Below are 24,665 nucleotides of genomic sequence, written 5' to 3'. Positions count from 1 at the left end.
CTATCACAAGTGCAAAAAGTGGTTTTTCCACACAAATACAAGTGCAAAAGTGGTTTCCTGCACCAACACAAGTGCGAAAAGTTGTTTTTCAACACTAACACAAGCGCGAAAAGTGGTTTTTCAACACTATCACAAGTGCAAAAAGTGTTTTTTCCACACTAATACAAGTGCAAAAGTGGTTTCCTGCACCAACACAAGTGCGAAAAGTGGTTTTCCAACACTAACACAAGTGCGAAAAGTGTTTTTTCCACACTAATACAAGTGCAAAAGTGGTTTCCTGCACCAACACAAGTGCGAAAAGTGGTTTTTCAACACTAACACAAGTGCGAAAAGTGGTTTTTCAAAACTAACACAAGTGCGAAAAGTGGTTTTTCCACACTAATACAAGTGCAAAAGTGGTTTCCTGCACCAACACAAGTGCGAAAAGTGGTTTTTCAACACTAACACAAGTGCGAAAAGTGGTTTTTCATCACTAACACAAATGCGAAAAGTAGTTTTTCAACACTAACACAAGTGCGAAAAGTGGGTTTTCAACACTATCACAAGTGCAAAAAGTGGTTTTTCCACACTAATACAAGTGCAAAAGTGGTTTCCTGCACCAACACAAGTGCGAAAAGTGGTTTTTCAACACTAACACAAGTGCAAAAAGTGGTTTTTCAACACTATGACAAGTGCAAAAAGTGTTTTTTCCACACTAATACAAGTGCAAAAGTGGTTTCCTGCACCAACACAAGTGCGAAAAGTGGTTTTTCAACACTAACACAAGTGCGAAAAGTGGTTTTTCAACACTAACACAAATGCGAAAAGTAGTTTTTCAACACTAACACAAGTGTGAAAAGTGGGTTTTCAACACTATCACAAGTGCAAAAAGTGGTTTTTCCACACTAATACAAGTGGAAAAGTGGTTTCCTGCACCAACACAAGTGCGAAAAGTGGTTTTTCAACACGAACACAAGTGCGAAAAGTAGTTTTTCAACACTATCACAAGTGCAAAAAGTGTTTTTTCCACACTAATACAAGTGCAAAATTGGTTTCCTGCACCAACACAAGTGCGAAAAGTGGTTTTTCAACACTAACACAAGTGCGAAAAGTGGTTTTTCAACACTAACACAAGTGCGAAAAGTGTTTTTTCCACACTGATACAAGTGCAAAAGTGGTTTCCTGCACCAACACAAGTGCGAAAAGTGGTTTTTCAACACTATCACAAGTGTGAAAAGTGGTATTTCAACACTAACACAAGTGCGAAAAGTGGTTTTTCAACACTAACACAAGTGCGAAAAGTGATTTTTCCACACTAATACAAGTGCAAAAGTGGTTTCCTGCACCAACACAAGTGCGAAAAGCGGTTTTTCAACACTAACACAAGTGCAAAAAGTGGTTTTTCAACACTATCACAAGTGCAAAAAGTGGTTTTTCCACACAAATACAAGTGCAAAAGTGGTTTCCTGCACCAACACAAGTGCGAAAAGTGGTTTTTCAACACTAACACAAGCGCGAAAAGTGGTTTATCAACACTATCACAAGTGCAAAAAGTGTTTTTTCCACACTAATACAAGTGCAAAAGTGGTTTCCTGCACCAACACAAGTGCGAAAACTGGTTTTTCAACACTAACACAAGTGCGAAAAGTGGTTTTTCAACACTAACACAAGTGTGAAAAGTGTTTTTTCCACACTAATACAAGTGCAAAAGTGGTTTCCTGCACCAACACAAGTGCGAAAAGTGGTTTTTCAACACTAACACAAGTGCGAAAAGTGGTATTTCAACACTAACACAAGTGCGAAAAGTGGTTTTAAAACACTAACTCAAGTGTGAAAAGTGGTTTTTCCACACCAATACAAGTGCAAAAGTGGTTTCCTGCACCAACACAAGTGCGAAAAGTGGTTTTTCAACACTAACACAAGTGCGAAAAGTGGTTTTTCAACACTAACACAAGTGCGAAAAGTGGTTTTTCCACACTAATACAAGTGCAAAAGTGGTTTCCTGCACCAACACAAGTGCGAAAAGTGGTTTTTCAACACTAACACAAGTGCAAAAAGTGGTTTTTCAACACTATGACAAGTGCTAAAAGTGTTTTTTCCACACTAATACAAGTGCAAAAGTGGTTTCCTGCACCAACACAAGTGCGAAAAGTGGTTTTTCAACACTAACACAAGTGCGAAAAGTGGTTTTTCAACACTAACACAAATGCGAAAAGTAGTTTTTCAACACTAACACAAGTGCGAAAAGTGGGTTTTCAACACTATCACAAGTGCAAAAAGTGGTTTTTCCACACTAATACAAGTGCAAAAGTGGTTTCCTGCACCAACACAAGTGTGAAAAGTGGTTTTTCAACACGAACACAAGTGCGAAAAGTAGTTTTTCAACACTATCACAAGTGCAAAAAGTGTTTTTTCCACACTAATACAAGTGCAAAAGTGGTTTCCTGCACCAACACAAGTGCGAAAAGTGGTTTTTCAACACTAACACAAGTGCGAAAAGTGGTTTTTCAACACTAACACAAGTGCGAAAAGTGTTTTTTCCACACTGATACAAGTGCAAAAGTGGTTTCCTGCACCAACACAAGTGCGAAAAGTGGTTTTTCAACACTAACACAAGTGCGAAAAGTGGTTTTTTAACACTAACACAAGTGCAAAAAGTGGTTTTTCAACACTAACACAAGTGCGAAAAGTGGTTTTTCCACACTAATACAAGTGCAAAAGTGGTTTCCTGCACCAACACAAGTGCGAAAAGTGGTTTTTCAACACTAACACAAGTGCGAAATGTGGTTTTTCAACACTATCACAAGTGCAAAAAGTGTTTTTTCCACACTACTACAAGTGCAAAAGTGGTTTCCTGCACCAACACACGTGCGAAAAGTGGTATTTCAACACTAACACAAGTGCGAAAAGTGGTTTTTCAACACTAACACAAGTGCGAAAAGTGGTTTTGCCACACTAATACAAGTGCAAAAGTGGTTTCCTGCACCAACACAAGTGCGAAAAGTGGTTTTTCAACACTAACACAAGTGCGAAAAGTTGTTTTTCAACACTAACACAAGTGCAAAAAGTGGTTTTTCCACACTAATACAAGTGCAAAAGTGGTTTCCTGCACCAACACAAGTGCGAAAAGTGGTTTTTCAACACTATCACAAGTGCAAAAAGTGTTTTTTCCACACTAATACAAGTGCAAAAGTGGTTTCCTGCACCAACACAAGTGCGAAAAGTGTTCTTTCAACACTAAGACAAGTGCGAAAAGTGGTTTTTCAACACTAACACAAGTGCGAAAAGTGTTTTTTCCACACTAATACAAGTGCAAAAGTGGTTTCCTGCACCAACACAAGTGCGAAAAGTGGTTTTTCAACACTATCACAAGTGCGAAAAGTGGTATTTCAACACTAACACAAGTGCGAAAAGTGGTTTTTCAACACTAACACAAGTGCGAAAAGTGATTTTTCCACACTAATACAAGTGCAAAAGTGGTTTCCTGCACCAACACAAGTGCGAAAAGCGGTTTTTCAACACTAACACAAGTGCAAAAAGTGGTTTTTCAACACTATCACAAGTGCAAAAAGTGGTTTTTCCACACAAATACAAGTGCAAAAGTGGTTTCCTGCACCAACACAAGTGCGAAAAGTTGTTTTTCAACACTAACACAAGCGCGAAAAGTGGTTTTTCAACACTATCACAAGTGCAAAAAGTGTTTTTTCCACACTAATACAAGTGCAAAAGTGGTTTCCTGCACCAAAACAAGTGCGAAAAGTGGTTTTCCAACACTAACACAAGTGCGAAAAGTGTTTTTTCCACACTAATACAAGTGCAAAAGTGGTTTCCTGCACCAACACAAGTGCGAAAAGTGGTTTTTCAACACTAACACAAGTGCGAAAAGTGGTTTTTCAAAACTAACACAAGTGCGAAAAGTGGTTTTTCCACACTAATACAAGTGCAAAAGTGGTTTCCTGCACCAACACAAGTGCGAAAAGTGGTTTTTCAACACTAACACAAGTGCAAAAAGTGGTTTTTCAACACTATGACAAGTGCAAAAAGTGTTTTTTCCACACTAATACAAGTGCAAAAGTGGTTTCCTGCACCAACACAAGTGCGAAAAGTGGTTTTTCAACACTAACACAAGTGCGAAAAGTGGTTTTTCATCACTAACACAAATGCGAAAAGTAGTTTTTCAACACTAACACAAGTGCGAAAAGTGGGTTTTCAACACTATCACAAGTGCAAAAAGTGGTTTTTCCACACTAATACAAGTGCAAAAGTGGTTTCCTGCACCAACACAAGTGCGAAAAGTGGTTTTTCAACACTAACACAAGTGCAAAAAGTGGTTTTTCAACACTATGACAAGTGCAAAAAGTGGTTTCCTGCACCAACACAAGTGCGAAAAGTGGTTTTTCAACACTAACACAAGTGCAAAAAGTGGTTTTTCAACACTATGACAAGTGCAAAAAGTGTTTTTTCCACACTAATACAAGTGCAAAAGTGGTTTCCTGCACCAACACAAGTGCGAAAAGTGGTTTTTCAACACTAACACAAGTGCGAAAAGTGGTTTTTCAACACTAACACAAGTGCGAAAAGTGTTTTTTCCACACTGATACAAGTGCAAAAGTGGTTTCCTGCACCAACACAAGTGCGAAAAGTGGTTTTTCAACACTAACACAAGTGCGAAAAGTGGTTTTTTAACACTAACACAAGTGCGAAAAGTGGTTTTTCATCATTAACACAAGTGCGAAAAGTGGTTTTTCCACACTAATACAAGTGCAAAAGTGGTTTCCTGCACCAACACAAGTGCGAAAAGTGGTTTTTCAACACTAACACAAGTGCGAAATGTGGTTTTTCAACACTATCACAAGTGCAAAAAGTGTTTTTTCCACACTACTACAAGTGCAAAAGTGGTTTCCTGCACCAACACACGTGCGAAAAGTGGTATTTCAACACTAACACAAGTGCGAAAAGTGGTTTTTCAACACTAACACAAGTGCGAAAAGTGGTTTTGCCACACTAATACAAGTGCAAAAGTGGTTTCCTGCACCAACACAAGTGCGAAAAGTGGTTTTTCAACACTAACACAAGTGCGAAAAGTTGTTTTTCAACACTAACACAAGTGCAAAAAGTGGTTTTTCCACACTAATACAAGTGCAAAAGTGGTTTCCTGCACCAACACAAGTGCGAAAAGTGGTTTTTCAACACTATCACAAGTGCAAAAAGTGTTTTTTCCACACTAATACAAGTGCAAAAGTGGTTTCCTGCACCAACACAAGTGCGAAAAGTGTTCTTTCAACACTAAGACAAGTGCGAAAAGTGGTTTTTCAACACTAACACAAGTGCGAAAAGTGTTTTTTCCACACTAATACAAGTGCAAAAGTGGTTTCCTGCACCAACACAAGTGCGAAAAGTGGTTTTTCAACACTAACACAAGTGCGAAAAGTTGTTTTTCAACACTAACACAAGTGCAAAAAGTGGTTTTTCCACACTAATACAAGTGCAAAAGTGGTTTCCTGCACCAACACAAGTGCGAAAAGTGGTTTTTCAACACTATCACAAGTGCAAAAAGTGTTTTTTCCACACTAATACAAGTGCAAAAGTGGTTTCCTGCACCAACACAAGTGCGAAAAGTGTTCTTTCAACACTAAGACAAGTGCGAAAAGTGGTTTTTCAACACTAACACAAGTGCGAAAAGTGTTTTTTCCACACTAATACAAGTGCAAAAGTGGTTTCCTGCACCAACACAAGTGCGAAAAGTGGTTTTTCAACACTATCACAAGTGCGAAAAGTGGTATTTCAACACTAACACAAGTGCGAAAAGTGGTTTTTCAACACTAACACAAGTGCGAAAAGTGATTTTTCCACACTAATACAAGTGCAAAAGTGGTTTCCTGCACCAACACAAGTGCGAAAAGCGGTTTTTCAACACTAACACAAGTGCAAAAAGTGGTTTTTCAACACTATCACAAGTGCAAAAAGTGGTTTTTCCACACAAATACAAGTGCAAAAGTGGTTTCCTGCACCAACACAAGTGCGAAAAGTTGTTTTTCAACACTAACACAAGCGCGAAAAGTGGTTTTTCAACACTATCACAAGTGCAAAAAGTGTTTTTTCCACACTAATACAAGTGCAAAAGTGGTTTCCTGCACCAAAACAAGTGCGAAAAGTGGTTTTCCAACACTAACACAAGTGCGAAAAGTGTTTTTTCCACACTAATACAAGTGCAAAAGTGGTTTCCTGCACCAACACAAGTGCGAAAAGTGGTTTTTCAACACTAACACAAGTGCGAAAAGTGGTTTTTCAAAACTAACACAAGTGCGAAAAGTGGTTTTTCCACACTAATACAAGTGCAAAAGTGGTTTCCTGCACCAACACAAGTGCGAAAAGTGGTTTTTCAACACTAACACAAGTGCAAAAAGTGGTTTTTCAACACTATGACAAGTGCAAAAAGTGTTTTTTCCACACTAATACAAGTGCAAAAGTGGTTTCCTGCACCAACACAAGTGCGAAAAGTGGTTTTTCAACACTAACACAAGTGCGAAAAGTGGTTTTTCATCACTAACACAAATGCGAAAAGTAGTTTTTCAACACTAACACAAGTGCGAAAAGTGGGTTTTCAACACTATCACAAGTGCAAAAAGTGGTTTTTCCACACTAATACAAGTGCAAAAGTGGTTTCCTGCACCAACACAAGTGCGAAAAGTGGTTTTTCAACACTAACACAAGTGCAAAAAGTGGTTTTTCAACACTATGACAAGTGCAAAAAGTGGTTTCCTGCACCAACACAAGTGCGAAAAGTGGTTTTTCAACACTAACACAAGTGCAAAAAGTGGTTTTTCAACACTATGACAAGTGCAAAAAGTGTTTTTTCCACACTAATACAAGTGCAAAAGTGGTTTCCTGCACCAACACAAGTGCGAAAAGTGGTTTTTCAACACTAACACAAGTGCGAAAAGTGGTTTTTCAACACTAACACAAGTGCGAAAAGTGTTTTTTCCACACTGATACAAGTGCAAAAGTGGTTTCCTGCACCAACACAAGTGCGAAAAGTGGTTTTTCAACACTAACACAAGTGCGAAAAGTGGTTTTTTAACACTAACACAAGTGCGAAAAGTGGTTTTTCATCATTAACACAAGTGCGAAAAGTGGTTTTTCCACACTAATACAAGTGCAAAAGTGGTTTCCTGCACCAACACAAGTGCGAAAAGTGGTTTTTCAACACTAACACAAGTGCGAAATGTGGTTTTTCAACACTATCACAAGTGCAAAAAGTGTTTTTTCCACACTACTACAAGTGCAAAAGTGGTTTCCTGCACCAACACACGTGCGAAAAGTGGTATTTCAACACTAACACAAGTGCGAAAAGTGGTTTTTCAACACTAACACAAGTGCGAAAAGTGGTTTTGCCACACTAATACAAGTGCAAAAGTGGTTTCCTGCACCAACACAAGTGCGAAAAGTGGTTTTTCAACACTAACACAAGTGCGAAAAGTTGTTTTTCAACACTAACACAAGTGCAAAAAGTGGTTTTTCCACACTAATACAAGTGCAAAAGTGGTTTCCTGCACCAACACAAGTGCGAAAAGTGGTTTTTCAACACTATCACAAGTGCAAAAAGTGTTTTTTCCACACTAATACAAGTGCAAAAGTGGTTTCCTGCACCAACACAAGTGCGAAAAGTGTTCTTTCAACACTAAGACAAGTGCGAAAAGTGGTTTTTCAACACTAACACAAGTGCGAAAAGTGTTTTTTCCACACTAATACAAGTGCAAAAGTGGTTTCCTGCACCAACACAAGTGCGAAAAGTGGTTTTTCAACACTATCACAAGTGCGAAAAGTGGTATTTCAACACTAACACAAGTGCGAAAAGTGGTTTTTCAACACTAACACAAGTGCGAAAAGTGATTTTTCCACACTAATACAAGTGCAAAAGTGGTTTCCTGCACCAACACAAGTGCGAAAAGCGGTTTTTCAACACTAACACAAGTGCAAAAAGTGGTTTTTCAACACTATCACAAGTGCAAAAAGTGGTTTTTCCACACAAATACAAGTGCAAAAGTGGTTTCCTGCACCAACACAAGTGCGAAAAGTGGTTTTTCAACACTAACACAAGCGCGAAAAGTGGTTTTTCAACACTATCACAAGTGCAAAAAGTGTTTTTTCCACACTAATACAAGTGCAAAAGTGGTTTCCTGCACCAACACAAGTGCGAAAAGTGGTTTTTCAACACTAACACAAGTGCGAAAAGTGGTTTTTCAACACTAACACAAGTGTGAAAAGTGTTTTTTCCACACTAATACAAGTGCAAAAGTGGTTTCCTGCACCAACACAAGTGCGAAAAGTGGTTTTTCAACACTAACACAAGTGCGAAAAGTGGTATTTCAACACTAACACAAGTGCGAAAAGTGGTTTTAAAACACTAACACAAGTGCGAAAAGTGGTTTTTCCACACCAATACAAGTGCAAAAGTGGTTTCCTGCACCAACACAAGTGCGAAAAGTGGTTTTTCAACACTAACATAAGTGCGAAAAGTGGGTTTTCAACACTATCACAAGTGCAAAAAGTGGTTTTTCCACACTAATACAAGTGCAAAAGTGGTTTCCTGCACCAACACAAGTGCGAAAAGTGGTTTTTCAACACTAACACAAGTGCGAAAAGTGTTTTTTCCACACTAATACAAGTGCAAAAGTGGTTTCCTGCACCAACACAAGTGCGAAAAGTGGTTTTTCAACACTAACACAAGTGCGAAAAGTGGTTTTTCAAAACTAACACAAGTGCGAAAAGTGGTTTTTCCACACTAATACAAGTGCAAAAGTGGTTTCCTGCACCAACACAAGTGCGAAAAGTGGTTTTTCAACACTAACACAAGTGCAAAAAGTGGTTTTTCAACACTATGACAAGTGCAAAAAGTGTTTTTTCCACACTAATACAAGTGCAAAAGTGGTTTCCTGCACCAACACAAGTGCGAAAAGTGGTTTTTCAACACTAACACAAGTGCGAAAAGTGGTTTTTCATCACTAACACAAATGCGAAAAGTAGTTTTTCAACACTAACACAAGTGCGAAAAGTGGGTTTTCAACACTATCACAAGTGCAAAAAGTGGTTTTTCCACACTAATACAAGTGCAAAAGTGGTTTCCTGCACCAACACAAGTGCGAAAAGTGGTTTTTCAACACTAACACAAGTGCAAAAAGTGGTTTTTCAACACTATGACAAGTGCAAAAAGTGTTTTTTCCACACTAATACAAGTGCAAAAGTGGTTTCCTGCACCAACACAAGTGCGAAAAGTGGTTTTTCAACACTAACACAAGTGCGAAAAGTGGTTTTTCAACACTAACACAAATGCGAAAAGTAGTTTTTCAACACTAACACAAGTGCGAAAAGTGGGTTTTCAACACTATCACAAGTGCAAAAAGTGGTTTTTCCACACTAATACAAGTGGAAAAGTGGTTTCCTGCACCAACACAAGTGCGAAAAGTGGTTTTTCAACACGAACACAAGTGCGAAAAGTAGTTTTTCAACACTATCACAAGTGCAAAAAGTGTTTTTTCCACACTAATACAAGTGCAAAAGTGGTTTCCTGCACCAACACAAGTGCGAAAAGTGGTTTTTCAACACTAACACAAGTGCGAAAAGTGGTTTTTCAACACTAACACAAGTGCGAAAAGTGTTTTTTCCACACTGATACAAGTGCAAAAGTGGTTTCCTGCACCAACACAAGTGCGAAAAGTGGTTTTTCAACACTAACACAAGTGCGAAAAGTGGTTTTTTAACACTAACACAAGTGCGAAAAGTGGTTTTTCAACACTAACACAAGTGCGAAAAGTGGTTTTTCCACACTAATACAAGTGCAAAAGTGGTTTCCTGCACCAACACAAGTGCGAAAAGTGTTTTTTCAACACTAACACAAGTGCGAAATGTGGTTTTTCAACACTATCACAAGTGCAAAAAGTGTTTTTTCCACACTACTACAACTGCAAAAGTGGTTTCCTGCACCAACACACGTGCGAAAAGTGGTATTTCAACACTAACACAAGTGCGAAAAGTGGTTTTTCAACACTAACACAAGTGCGAAAAGTGGTTTTGCCACACTAATACAAGTGCAAAAGTGGTTTCTTGCACCAACACAAGTGCGAAAAGTGGTTTTTCAACACTAACACAAGTGCGAAAAGTGGTTTTTCAACACTAACACAAGTGCAAAAAGTGGTTTTTCCACACTAATACAAGTGCAAAAGTGGTTTCCTGTACCAACACAAGTGCGAAAAGTGGTTTTTCAACACTATCACAAGTGCAAAAATTGTTTTTTCCACACTAATACAAGTGCAAAAGTGGTTTCCTGCACCAACACAAGTGCGAAAAGTGGTCTTTCAACACTAAGACAAGTGCGAAAAGTGGTTTTTCAACACTAACACAAGTGCGAAAAGTGTTTTTTCCACACTAATACAAGTGCAAAAGTGGTTTCCTGCACCAACACAAGTGCGAAAAGTGGTTTTTCAACACTATCACAAGTGCGAAAAGTGGTATTTCAACACTAACACAAGTGCGAAAAGTGGTTTTTCAACACTAACACAAGTGCGAAAAGTGATTTTTCCACACTAATACAAGTGCAAAAGTGGTTTCCTGCACCAACACAAGTGCGAAAAGCGGTTTTTCAACACTAACACAAGTGCAAAAAGTGGTTTTTCAACACTATCACAAGTGCAAAAAGTGGTTTTTCCACACAAATACAAGTGCAAAAGTGGTTTCCTGCACCAACACAAGTGCGAAAAGTGGATTTTCAACACTAACACAAGTGCGAAAAGTGGTTTTTCAACACTATCATAAGTGCAAAAAGTGTTTTTTCCACACTAATACAAGTGCAAAAGTGGTTTCCTGCACCAACACAAGTGCGAAAAGTGGTTTTTCAACACTAACACAAGTGCGAAAAGTGGTTTTTCAACACTAACACAAGTGTGAAAAGTGTTTTTTCCACCCTAATACAAGTGCAAAAGTGGTTTCCTGCACCAACACAAGTGCGAAAAGTGGTTTTTCAACACTAACACAAGTGCGAAAAGTGGTATTTCAACACTAACACAAGTGCGAAAAGTGGTTTTAAAACACTAACACAAGTGCGAAAAGTGGTTTTGCCACACCAATACAAGTGCAAAAGTGGTTTCCTGCACCAACACAAGTGCGAAAAGTGGTTTTTCAACACTAACATAAGTGCGAAAAGTGGGTTTTCAACACTTTCACAAGTGCAAAAAGTGGTTTTTCCACACTAATACAAGTGCAAAAGTGGTTTCCTGCACCAACACAAGTGCGAAAAGTGGTTTTTCAACACTAACACAAGTGCGAAAAGTGTTTTTTCCACACTAATACAAGTGCAAAAGTGGTTTCCTGCACCAACACAAGTGCGAAAAGTGGTTTTTCAACACTAACACAAGTGCGAAAAGTGGTTTTTCAAAACTAACACAAGTGCGAAAAGTGGTTTTTCCACACTAATACAAGTGCAAAAGTGGTTTCCTGCACCAACACCAGTGCGAAAAGTGGTTTTTCAACACTAACACAAGTGCAAAAAGTGGTATTTCAACACTAACACAAGTGCGAAAAGTGGTTTTTCAACACTAACACAAGTGCGAAAAGTGTTTTTTCCACACTAATACAAGTGCAAAAGTGGTTTCCTGCACCAACACAAGTGCGAAAAGTGGTTTTTCAACACTAACACAAGTGCGAAAAGTGGTTTTTCAACACTAACACAAGTGCGAAAAGTGTTTTTTCCACACTAATACAAGTGCAAAAGTGGTTTCCTGCACCAACACAAGTGCGAAAAGTGGTTTTTCAACACTAACACAAGTGCGAAAAGTGGTTTTTCAACACTAACACAAGTGCGAAAAGTGGTTTTTCCACACTAATACAAGTGCAAAAGTGGTTTCCTGCACCAACACAAGTGCGAAAAGTGGTTTTTCAACACTAACACAAGTGCGAAAAGTGGGTTTTCAACACTATCACAAGTGCAAAAAGTGGTTTTTCCACACAAATACAAGTGCAAAACTGGTTGCCTGCACCAACACAAGTGCGAAAAGTGGTTTTTCAACACTATCACAAGTGCAAAAAGTGTTTTTTCCACACTAATACAAGTGCAAAAGTGGTTTCCTGCACCAACACAAGTGCGAAAAGTGGTTTTTCAACACTAACACAAGTGCGAAAAGTGGTTTTTCAACACTATGACAAGTGCTAAAAGTGTTTTTTCCACACTAATACAAGTGCAAAAGTGGTTTCCTGCACCAACACAAGTGCGAAAAGTGGTTTTTCAACACTAACACAAGTGCGAAAAGTGCTTTTTCAACACTAACACAAATGCGAAAAGTAGTTTTTCAACACTAACACAAGTGCGAAAAGTGGGTTTTCAACACTATCACAAGTGCAAAAAGTGGTTTTTCCACACTAATACAAGTGCAAAAGTGGTTTCCTGCACCAACACAAGTGCGAAAAGTGGTTTTTCAACACGAACACAAGTGCGAAAAGTAGTTTTTCAACACTATCACAAGTGCAAAAAGTGTTTTTTCCACACTAATACAAGTGCAAAAGTGGTTTCCTGCACCAACACAAGTGCGAAAAGTGGTTTTTCAACACTAACACAAGTGCGAAAAGTGGTTTTTCAACACTAACACAAGTGCGAAAAGTGTTTTTTCCACACTGATACAAGTGCAAAAGTGGTTTCCTGCACCAACACAAGTGCGAAAAGTGGTTTTTCAACACTAACACAAGTGCGAAAAGTGGTTTTTTAACACTAACACAAGTGCGAAAAGTGGTTTTTCAACACTAAGACAAGTGCGAAAAGTGGTTTTTCCACACTAATACAAGTGCAAAAGTGGTTTCCTGCACCAACACAAGTGCGAAAAGTGGTTTTTCAACACTAACACAAGTGCGAAATGTGGTTTTTCAACACTATCACAAGTGCAAAAAGTGTTTTTTCCACACTACAACAAGTGCAAAAGTGGTTTCCTGCACCAACACACGTGCGAAAAGTGGTATTTCAACACTAACACAAGTGCGAAAAGTGGTTTTTCAACACTAACACAAGTGCGAAAAGTGGTTTCGCCACACTAATACAAGTGCAAAAGTGGTTTCCTGCACCAACACAAGTGCGAAAAGTGGTTTTTCAACACTAACACAAGTGCGAAAAGTGGTTTTTCAACACTAACACAAGTGCAAAAAGTGGTTTTTCCACACTAATACAAGTGCAAAAGTGGTTTCCTGCACCAACACAAGTGCGAAAAGTGGTTTTTCAACACTATCACAAGTGCAAAAAGTGTTTTTTCCACACTAATACAAGTGCAAAAGTGGTTTCCTGCACCAACACAAGTGCGAAAAGTGTTCTTTCAACACTAAGACAAGTGCGAAAAGTGGTTTTTCAACACTAACACAAGTGCGAAAAGTGGTTTTCCACACTAATACAAGTGCAAAAGTGGTTTCCTGCACCAACACAAGTGCGAAAAGTGGTTTTTCAACACTATCACAAGTGTGAAAAGTGGTATTTCAACACTAACACAAGTGCGAAAAGTGGTTTTTCAACACTAACACAAGTGCGAAAAGTGATTTTTCCACACTAATACAAGTGCAAAAGTGGTTTCCTGCACCAACACAAGTGCGAAAAGCGGTTTTTCAACACTAACACAAGTGCAAAAAGTGGTTTTTCAACACTATCACAAGTGCAAAAAGTGGTTTTCCACACAAATACAAGTGCAAAAGTGGTTTCCTGCACCAACACAAGTGCGAAAAGTGGTTTTTCAACACTAACACAAGCGCGAAAAGTGGTTTATCAACACTATCACAAGTGCAAAAAGTGTTTTTTCCACACTAATACAAGTGCAAAAGTGGTTTCCTGCACCAACACAAGTGCGAAAAGTGGTTTTTCAACACTAACACAAGTGCGAAAAGTGGTTTTTCAACACTAACACAAGTGTGAAAAGTGTTTTTTCCACACTAATACAAGTGCAAAAGTGGTTTCCTGCACCAACACAAGTGCGAAAAGTGGTTTTTCAACACTAACACAAGTGCGAAAAGTGGTATTTCAACACTAACACAAGTGCGAAAAGTGGTTTTAAAACACTAACACAAGTGTGAAAAGTGGTTTTTCCACACCAATACAAGTGCAAAAGTGGTTTCCTGCACCAACACAAGTGCGAAAAGTGGTTTTTCAACACTAACACAAGTGCGAAAAGTGGTTTTTCAACACTAACACAAGTGCGAAAAGTGGTTTTTCCACACTAATACAAGTGCAAAAGTGGTTTCCTGCACCAACACAAGTGCGAAAAGTGGTTTTTCAACACTAACACAAGTGCAAAAAGTGGTTTTTCAACACTATGACAAGTGCTAAAAGTGTTTTTTCCACACTAATACAAGTGCAAAAGTGGTTTCCTGCACCAACACAAGTGCGAAAAGTGGTTTTTCAACACTAACACAAGTGCGAAAAGTGGTTTTTCAACACTAACACAAATGCGAAAAGTAGTTTTTCAACACTAACACAAGTGCGAAAAGTGGGTTTTCAACACTATCACAAGTGCAAAAAGTGGTTTTTCCACACTAATACAAGTGCAAAAGTGGTTTCCTGCACCAACACAAGTGTGAAAAGTGGTTTTTCAACACGAACACAAGTGCGAAAAGTAGTTTTTCAACACTATCACAAGTGCAAAAAGTGTTTTTTCCACACTAATACAAGTGCAAAAGTGGTTTCCTGCACCAACACAAGTGCGAAAAGTGGTTTTTCAACACTAACACAAGTGCGAAAAGTGGTTTTTCAACACTAACACAAGTGCGAAAAGTGTTTTTTCCACACTGATACAAGTGCAAAAGTGGTTTCCTGCACCAACACAAGTGCGAAAAGTGGTTTTTCAACACTAACACAAGTGCGAAAAGTGGTTTTTTAACACTAACACAAGTGCGAAAAGTGGTTTTTCAACACTAACACAAGTGCGAAAAGTGGTTTTTCCACACTAATACAAGTGCAAAAGTGGTTTCCTGCACCAACACAAGTGCGAAAAGTGGTTTTTCAACACTAACACAAGTGCGAAATGTGGTTTTTCAACACTATCACAAGTGCAAAAAGTGTTTTTTCCACACTACTACAAGTGCAAAAGTGGTTTCCTGCACCAACACACGTGCGAAAAGTGGTATTTCAACACTAACACAAGTGCGAAAAGTGGTTTTTCAACACTAACACAAGTGCGAAAAGTAGTTTTGCCACACTAATACAAGTGCAAAAGTGGTTTCCTGCACCAACACAAGTGCGAAAAGTGGTTTTTCAACACTAACACAAGTGCGAAAAGTTGTTTTTCAACACTAACACAAGTGCAAAAAGTGGTTTTTCCACACTAATACAAGTGCAAAAGTGGTTTCCTGCACCAACACAAGTGCGAAAAGTGGTTTTTCAACACTATCACAAGTGCAAAAAGTGTTTTTTCCACACTAATACAAGTGCAAAAGTGGTTTCCTGCACCAACACAAGTGCGAAAAGTGTTCTTTCAACACTAAGACAAGTGCGAAAAGTGGTTTTTCAACACTAACACAAGTGCAAAAAGTGTTTTTTCCACACTAATACAAGTGCAAAAGTGGTTTCCTGCACCAACACAAGTGCGAAAAGTGGTTTTTCAACACTATCACAAGTGCGAAAAGTGGTATTTCAACACTAACACAAGTGCGAAAAGTGGTTTTTCAACACTAACACAAGTGCGAAAAGTGATTTTTCCACACTAATACAAGTGCAAAAGTGGTTTCCTGCACCAACACAAGTGCGAAAAGCGGTTTTTCAACACTAACACAAGTGCAAAAAGTGGTTTTTCAACACTATCACAAGTGCAAAAAGTGGTTTTTCCACACAAATACAAGTGCAAAAGTGGTTTCCTGCACCAACACAAGTGCGAAAAGTTGTTTTTCAACACTAACACAAGCGCGAAAAGTGGTTTTTCAACACTATCACAAGTGCAAAAAGTGTTTTTTCCACACTAATACAAGTGCAAAAGTGGTTTCCTGCACCAACACAAGTGCGAAAAGTGGTTTTTCAACACTAACACAAGTGCGAAAAGTGGTTTTTCAACACTAACACAAGTGTGAAAAGTGTTTTTTCCACACTAATACAAGTGCAAAAGTGGTTTCCTGCACCAACACAAGTGCGAAAAGTGGTTTTTCAACACTAACACAAGTGCGAAAAGTGGTATTTCAACACTAACACAAGTGCGAAAAGTGGTTTTAAAACACTAACACAAGTGCGAAAAGTGGTTTTTCCACACCAATACAAGTGCAAAAGTGGTTTCCTGCACCAACACAAGTGCGAAAAGTGGTTTTTCAACACTAACATAAGTGCGAAAAGTGGGTTTTCAACACTATCACAAGTGCAAAAAGTGGTTTTTCCACACTAATACAAGTGCAAAAGTGGTTTCCTGCACCAACACAAGTGCGAAAAGTGGTTTTTCAACACTAACACAAGTGCGAAAAGTGTTTTTTCCACACTAATACAAGTGCAAAAGTGGTTTCCTGCACCAACACAAGTGCGAAAAGTGGTTTTTCAACACTAACACAAGTGCGAAAAGTGGTTTTTCAAAACTAACACAAGTGCGAAAAGTGGTTTTTCCACACTAATACAAGTGCAAAAGTGGTTTCCTGCACCAACACAAGTGCGAAAAGTGGTTTTTCAACACTAACACAAGTGCAAAAAGTGGTTTTTCAACACTATGACAAGTGCAAAAAGTGTTTTTTCCACACTAATACAAGTGCAAAAGTGGTTTCCTGCACCAACACAAGTGCGAAAAGTGGTTTTTCAACACTAACACAAGTGCGAAAAGTGGTTTTTCATCACTAACACAAATGCGAAAAGTAGTTTTTCAACACTAACACAAGTGCGAAAAGTGGGTTTTCAACACTATCACAAGTGCAAAAAGTGGTTTTTCCACACTAATACAAGTGCAAAAGTGGTTTCCTGCACCAACACAAGTGCGAAAAGTGGTTTTTCAACACTAACACAAGTGCAAAAAGTGGTTTTTCAACACTATGACAAGTGCAAAAAGTGTTTTTTCCACACTAATACAAGTGCAAAAGTGGTTTCCTGCACCAACACAAGTGCGAAAAGTGGTTTTTCAACACTAACGCAAATGCGAAAAGTCGTTTTTCAACACTAACACAAGTGCGAAAAGTGGGTTTTCAACACTATCACAAGTGCAAAAAGTGGTTTTTCCACACTAATACAAGTGGAAAAGTGGTTTCCTGCACCAACACAAGTGCGAAAAGTGGTTTTTCAACACGAACACAAGTGCGAAAAGTAGTTTTTCAACACTAACACAAGTGCGAAAAGTGTTTTTTCCACACTAATACAAGTGCAAAAGTGGTTTCCTGCACCAACACAAGTGCGAAAAGTGGTTTTTCAACACTAACACAAGTGCGAAAAGTGGTTTTTCAACACTAACACAAGTGCGAAAAGTGGTTTTTCCACACTAATACAAGTGCAAAAGTGGTTTCCTGCACCAACACAAGTGCGAAAAGTGGTTTTTCAACACTAACACAAGTGCGAAAAGTGGGTTTTCAACACTATCACAAGTGCAAAAAGTGGTTTTTCCACACAAATACAAGTGCAAAACTGGTTGCCTGCACCAACACAAGTGCGAAAAGTGGTTTTTCAACACTATCACAAGTGCAAAAAGTGTTTTTTCCACACTAATACAAGTGCAAAAGTGGTTTCCTGCACCAACACAAGTGCGAAAAGTGGTTTTTCAACACTAACACAAGTGCGAAAAGTGGTTTTTCAACACTATGACAAGTGCTAAAAGTGTTTTTTCCACACTAATACAAGTGCAAAAGTGGTTTCCTGCACCAACACAAGTGCGAAAAGTGGTTTTTCAACACTAACACAAGTGCGAAAAGTGCTTTTTCAACACTAACACAAATGCGAAAAGTAGTTTTTCAACACTAACACAAGTGCGAAAAGTGGGTTTTCAACACTATCACAAGTGCAAAAAGTGGTTTTTCCACACTAATACAAGTGCAAAAGTGGTTTCCTGCACCAACACAAGTGCGAAAAGTGGTTTTTCAACACGAACACAAGTGCGAAAAGTAGTTTTTCAACACTATCACAAGTGCAAAAAGTGTTTTTTCCACACTAATACAAGTGCAAAAGTGGTTTCCTGCACCAACACAAGTGCGAAAAGTGGTTTTTCAACACTAACACAAGTGCGAAAAGTGGTTTTTCAACACTAACACAAGTGCGAAAAGTGTTTTTTCCACACTGATACAAGTGCAAAAGTGGTTTCCTGCACCAACACAAGTGCGAAAAGTGGTTTTTCAACACTAACACAAGTGCGAAAAGTGGTTTTTTAACACTAACACAAGTGCGAAAAGTGGTTTTTCAACACTAAGACAAGTGCGAAAAGTGGTTTTTCCACACTAATACAAGTGCAAAAGTGGTTTCCTGCACCAACACAAGTGCGAAAAGTGGTTTTTCAACACTAACACAAGTGCGAAATGTGGTTTTTCAACACTATCACAAGTGCAAAAAGTGTTTTTTCCACACTACAACAAGTGCAAAAGTGGTTTCCTGCACCAACACACGTGCGAAAAGTGGTATTTCAACACTAACACAAGTGCGAAAAGTGGTTTTTCAACACTAACACAAGTGCGAAAAGTGGTTTCGCCACACTAATACAAGTGCAAAAGTGGTTTCCTGCACCAACACAAGTGCGAAAAGTGGTTTTTCAACACTAACACAAGTGCGAAAAGTGGTTTTTCAACACTAACACAAGTGCAAAAAGTGGTTTTTCCACACTAATACAAGTGCAAAAGTGGTTTCCTGCACCAACACAAGTGCGAAAAGTGGTTTTTCAACACTATCACAAGTGCAAAAAGTGTTTTTTCCACACTAATACAAGTGCAAAAGTGGTTTCCTGCACCAACACAAGTGCGAAAAGTGTTCTTTCAACACTAAGACAAGTGCGAAAAGTGGTTTTTCAACACTAACACAAGTGCGAAAAGTGGTTTTCCACACTAATACAAGTGCAAAAGTGGTTTCCTGCACCAACACAAGTGCGAAAAGTGGTTTTTCAACACTATCACAAGTGTGAAAAGTGGTATTTCAACACTAACACAAGTGCGAAAAGTGGTTTTTCAACACTAACACAAGTGCGAAAAGTGATTTTTCCACACTAATACAAGTGCAAAAGTGGTTTCCTGCACCAACACAAGTGCGAAAAGCGGTTTTTCAACACTAACACAAGTGCAAAAAGTGGTTTTTCAACACTATCACAAGTGCAAAAAGTGGTTTTCCACACAAATACAAGTGCAAAAGTGGTTTCCTGCACCAACACAAGTGCGAAAAGTGGTTTTTCAACACTAACACAAGCGCGAAAAGTGGTTTATCAACACTATCACAAGTGCAAAAAGTGTTTTTTCCACACTAATACAAGTGCAAAAGTGGTTTCCTGCACCAACACAAGTGCGAAAAGTGGTTTTTCAACACTAACACAAGTGCGAAAAGTGGTTTTTCAACACTAACACAAGTGTGAAAAGTGTTTTTTCCACACTAATACAAGTGCAAAAGTGGTTTCCTGCACCAACACAAGTGCGAAAAGTGGTTTTTCAACACTAACACAAGTGCGAAAAGTGGTATTTCAACACTAACACAAGTGCGAAAAGTGGTTTTAAAACACTAACACAAGTGTGAAAAGTGGTTTTTCCACACCAATACAAGTGCAAAAGTGGTTTCCTGCACCAACACAAGTGCGAAAAGTGGTTTTTCAACACTAACACAAGTGCGAAAAGTGGTTTTTCAACACTAACACAAGTGCGAAAAGTGGTTTTTCCACACTAATACAAGTGCAAAAGTGGTTTCCTGCACCAACACAAGTGCGAAAAGTGGTTTTTCAACACTAACACAAGTGCAAAAAGTGGTTTTTCAACACTATGACAAGTGCTAAAAGTGTTTTTTCCACACTAATACAAGTGCAAAAGTGGTTTCCTGCACCAACACAAGTGCGAAAAGTGGTTTTTCAACACTAACACAAGTGCGAAAAGTGGTTTTTCAACACTAACACAAATGCGAAAAGTAGTTTTTCAACACTAACACAAGTGCGAAAAGTGGGTTTTCAACACTATCACAAGTGCAAAAAGTGGTTTTTCCACACTAATACAAGTGCAAAAGTGGTTTCCTGCACCAACACAAGTGTGAAAAGTGGTTTTTCAACACGAACACAAGTGCGAAAAGTAGTTTTTCAACACTATCACAAGTGCAAAAAGTGTTTTTTCCACACTAATACAAGTGCAAAAGTGGTTTCCTGCACCAACACAAGTGCGAAAAGTGGTTTTTCAACACTAACACAAGTGCGAAAAGTGGTTTTTCAACACTAACACAAGTGCGAAAAGTGTTTTTTCCACACTGATACAAGTGCAAAAGTGGTTTCCTGCACCAACACAAGTGCGAAAAGTGGTTTTTCAACACTAACACAAGTGCGAAAAGTGGTTTTTTAACACTAACACAAGTGCGAAAAGTGGTTTTTCAACACTAACACAAGTGCGAAAAGTGGTTTTTCCACACTAATACAAGTGCAAAAGTGGTTTCCTGCACCAACACAAGTGCGAAAAGTGGTTTTTCAACACTAACACAAGTGCGAAATGTGGTTTTTCAACACTATCACAAGTGCAAAAAGTGTTTTTTCCACACTACTACAAGTGCAAAAGTGGTTTCCTGCACCAACACACGTGCGAAAAGTGGTATTTCAACACTAACACAAGTGCGAAAAGTGGTTTTTCAACACTAACACAAGTGCGAAAAGTAGTTTTGCCACACTAATACAAGTGCAAAAGTGGTTTCCTGCACCAACACAAGTGCGAAAAGTGGTTTTTCAACACTAACACAAGTGCGAAAAGTTGTTTTTCAACACTAACACAAGTGCAAAAAGTGGTTTTTCCACACTAATACAAGTGCAAAAGTGGTTTCCTGCACCAACACAAGTGCGAAAAGTGGTTTTTCAACACTATCACAAGTGCAAAAAGTGTTTTTTCCACACTAATACAAGTGCAAAAGTGGTTTCCTGCACCAACACAAGTGCGAAAAGTGTTCTTTCAACACTAAGACAAGTGCGAAAAGTGGTTTTTCAACACTAACACAAGTGCGAAAAGTGTTTTTTCCACACTAATACAAGTGCAAAAGTGGTTTCCTGCACCAACACAAGTGCGAAAAGTGGTTTTTCAACACTATCACAAGTGCGAAAAGTGGTATTTCAACACTAACACAAGTGCGAAAAGTGGTTTTTCAACACTAACACAAGTGCGAAAAGTGATTTTTCCACACTAATACAAGTGCAAAAGTGGTTTCCTGCACCAACACAAGTGCGAAAAGCGGTTTTTCAACACTAACACAAGTGCAAAAAGTGGTTTTTCAACACTATCACAAGTGCAAAAAGTGGTTTTTCCACACAAATACAAGTGCAAAAGTGGTTTCCTGCACCAACACAAGTGCGAAAAGTTGTTTTTCAACACTAACACAAGCGCGAAAAGTGGTTTTTCAACACTATCACAAGTGCAAAAAGTGTTTTTTCCACACTAATACAAGTGCAAAAGTGGTTTCCTGCACCAACACAAGTGCGAAAAGTGGTTTTTCAACACTAACACAAGTGCGAAAAGTGGTTTTTCAACACTAACACAAGTGTGAAAAGTGTTTTTTCCACACTAATACAAGTGCAAAAGTGGTTTCCTGCACCAACACAAGTGCGAAAAGTGGTTTTTCAACACTAACACAAGTGCGAAAAGTGGTATTTCAACACTAACACAAGTGCGAAAAGTGGTTTTAAAACACTAACACAAGTGCGAAAAGTGGTTTTTCCACACCAATACAAGTGCAAAAGTGGTTTCCTGCACCAACACAAGTGCGAAAAGTGGTTTTTCAACACTAACATAAGTGCGAAAAGTGGGTTTTCAACACTATCACAAGTGCAAAAAGTGGTTTTTCCACACTAATACAAGTGCAAAAGTGGTTTCCTGCACCAACACAAGTGCGAAAAGTGGTTTTTCAACACTAACACAAGTGCGAAAAGTGTTTTTTCCACACTAATACAAGTGCAAAAGTGGTTTCCTGCACCAACACAAGTGCGAAAAGTGGTTTTTCAACACTAACACAAGTGCAAAAAGTGGTTTTTCAACACTATGACAAGTGCAAAAAGTGTTTTTTCCACACTAATACAAGTGCAAAAGTGGTTTCCTGCACCAACACAAGTGCGAAAAGTGGTTTTTCAACACTAACACAAGTGCGAAAAGTGGTTTTTCATCACTAACACAAATGCGAAAAGTAGTTTTTCAACACTAACACAAGTGCGAAAAGTGGGTTTTCAACACTATCACAAGTGCAAAAAGTGGTTTTTCCACACTAATACAAGTGCAAAAGTGGTTTCCTGCACCAACACAAGTGCGAAAAGTGGTTTTTCAACACTAACACAAGTGCAAAAAGTGGTTTTTCAACACTATGACAAGTGCAAAAAGTGTTTTTTCCACACTAATACAAGTGCAAAAGTGGTTTCCTGCACCAACACAAGTGCGAAAAGTGGTTTTTCAACACTAACGCAAATGCGAAAAGTCGTTTTTCAACACTAACACAAGTGCGAAAAGTGGGTTTTCAACACTATCACAAGTGCAAAAAGTGGTTTTTCCACACTAATACAAGTGGAAAAGTGGTTTCCTGCACCAACACAAGTGCGAAAAGTGGTTTTTCAACACGAACACAAGTGCGAAAAGTAGTTTTTCAACACTATCACAAGTGCAAAAAGTGTTTTTTCCACACTAATACAAGTGCAAAAGTGGTTTCCTGCACCAACACAAGTGCGAAAAGTGGTTTTTCAACACTAACACAAGTGCGAAAAGTGGTTTTTCAACACTAAGACAAGTGCGAAAAGTGGTTTCCTGCACCAACACAAGTGCGAAAAGTGGTTTTTCAACACTAACACAAGTGCAAAAAGTGGTTTTTCAACACTATGACAAGTGCAAAAAGTGTTTTTTCCACACTAATACAAGTGCAAAAGTGGTTTCCTGCACCAACACAAGTACGAAAAGTGGTTTTTCAACACTAACACAAATGCGAAAAGTGGTATTTCAACACTAACACAAGTGCGAAAAGTGGTTTTTCAACACTAACACAAGTGCGAAAAGTGATTTTTCCACACTAATACAAGTGCAAAAGTGGTTTCCTGCACCAACACAAGTGCGAAAAGCGGTTTTTCAACACTAACACAAGTGCAAAAAGTGGTTTTTCAACACTATCACAAGTGCAAAAAGTGGTTTTTCCACACAAATACAAGTGCAAAAGTGGTTTCCTGCACCAACACAAGTGCGAAAAGTTGTTTTTCAACACTAACACAAGCGCGAAAAGTGGTTTTTCAACACTATCACAAGTGCAAAAAGTGTTTTTTCCACACTAATACAAGTGCAAAAGTGGTTTCCTGCACCAACACAAGTGCGAAAAGTGGTTTTTCAACACTAACACAAGTGCGAAAAGTGGTTTTTCAACACTAACACAAGTGTGAAAAGTGTTTTTTCCACACTAATACAAGTGCAAAAGTGGTTTCCTGCACCAACACAAGTGCGAAAAGTGGTTTTTCAACACTAACACAAGTGCGAAAAGTGGTATTTCAACACTAACACAAGTGCGAAAAGTGGTTTTAAAACACTAACACAAGTGCGAAAAGTGGTTTTTCCACACCAATACAAGTGCAAAAGTGGTTTCCTGCACCAACACAAGTGCGAAAAGTGGTTTTTCAACACTAACATAAGTGCGAAAAGTGGGTTTTCAACACTATCACAAGTGCAAAAAGTGGTTTTTCCACACTAATACAAGTGCAAAAGTGGTTTCCTGCACCAACACAAGTGCGAAAAGTGGTTTTTCAACACTAACACAAGTGCGAAAAGTGTTTTTTCCACACTAATACAAGTGCAAAAGTGGTTTCCTGCACCAACACAAGTGCGAAAAGTGGTTTTTCAACACTAACACAAGTGCGAAAAGTGGTTTTTCAAAACTAACACAAGTGCGAAAAGTGGTTTTTCCACACTAATACAAGTGCAAAAGTGGTTTCCTGCACCAACACAAGTGCGAAAAGTGGTTTTTCAACACTAACACAAGTGCAAAAAGTGGTTTTTCAACACTATGACAAGTGCAAAAAGTGTTTTTTCCACACTAATACAAGTGCAAAAGTGGTTTCCTGCACCAACACAAGTGCGAAAAGTGGTTTTTCAACACTAACACAAGTGCGAAAAGTGGTTTTTCATCACTAACACAAATGCGAAAAGTAGTTTTTCAACACTAACACAAGTGCGAAAAGTGGGTTTTCAACACTATCACAAGTGCAAAAAGTGGTTTTTCCACACTAATACAAGTGCAAAAGTGGTTTCCTGCACCAACACAAGTGCGAAAAGTGGTTTTTCAACACTAACACAAGTGCAAAAAGTGGTTTTTCAACACTATGACAAGTGCAAAAAGTGTTTTTTCCACACTAATACAAGTGCAAAAGTGGTTTCCTGCACCAACACAAGTGCGAAAAGTGGTTTTTCAACACTAACGCAAATGCGAAAAGTCGTTTTTCAACACTAACACAAGTGCGAAAAGTGGGTTTTCAACACTATCACAAGTGCAAAAAGTGGTTTTTCCACACTAATACAAGTGGAAAAGTGGTTTCCTGCACCAACACAAGTGCGAA

Source organism: Myxine glutinosa, chromosome 3, assembly GCF_964187855.1.
Source record: "Myxine glutinosa chromosome 3, kmMyxGlut1.1, whole genome shotgun sequence".
Classification (NCBI taxonomy): domain Eukaryota; kingdom Metazoa; phylum Chordata; class Myxini; order Myxiniformes; family Myxinidae; genus Myxine; species Myxine glutinosa.
This window is presented reverse-complemented; position numbering follows the sequence as displayed.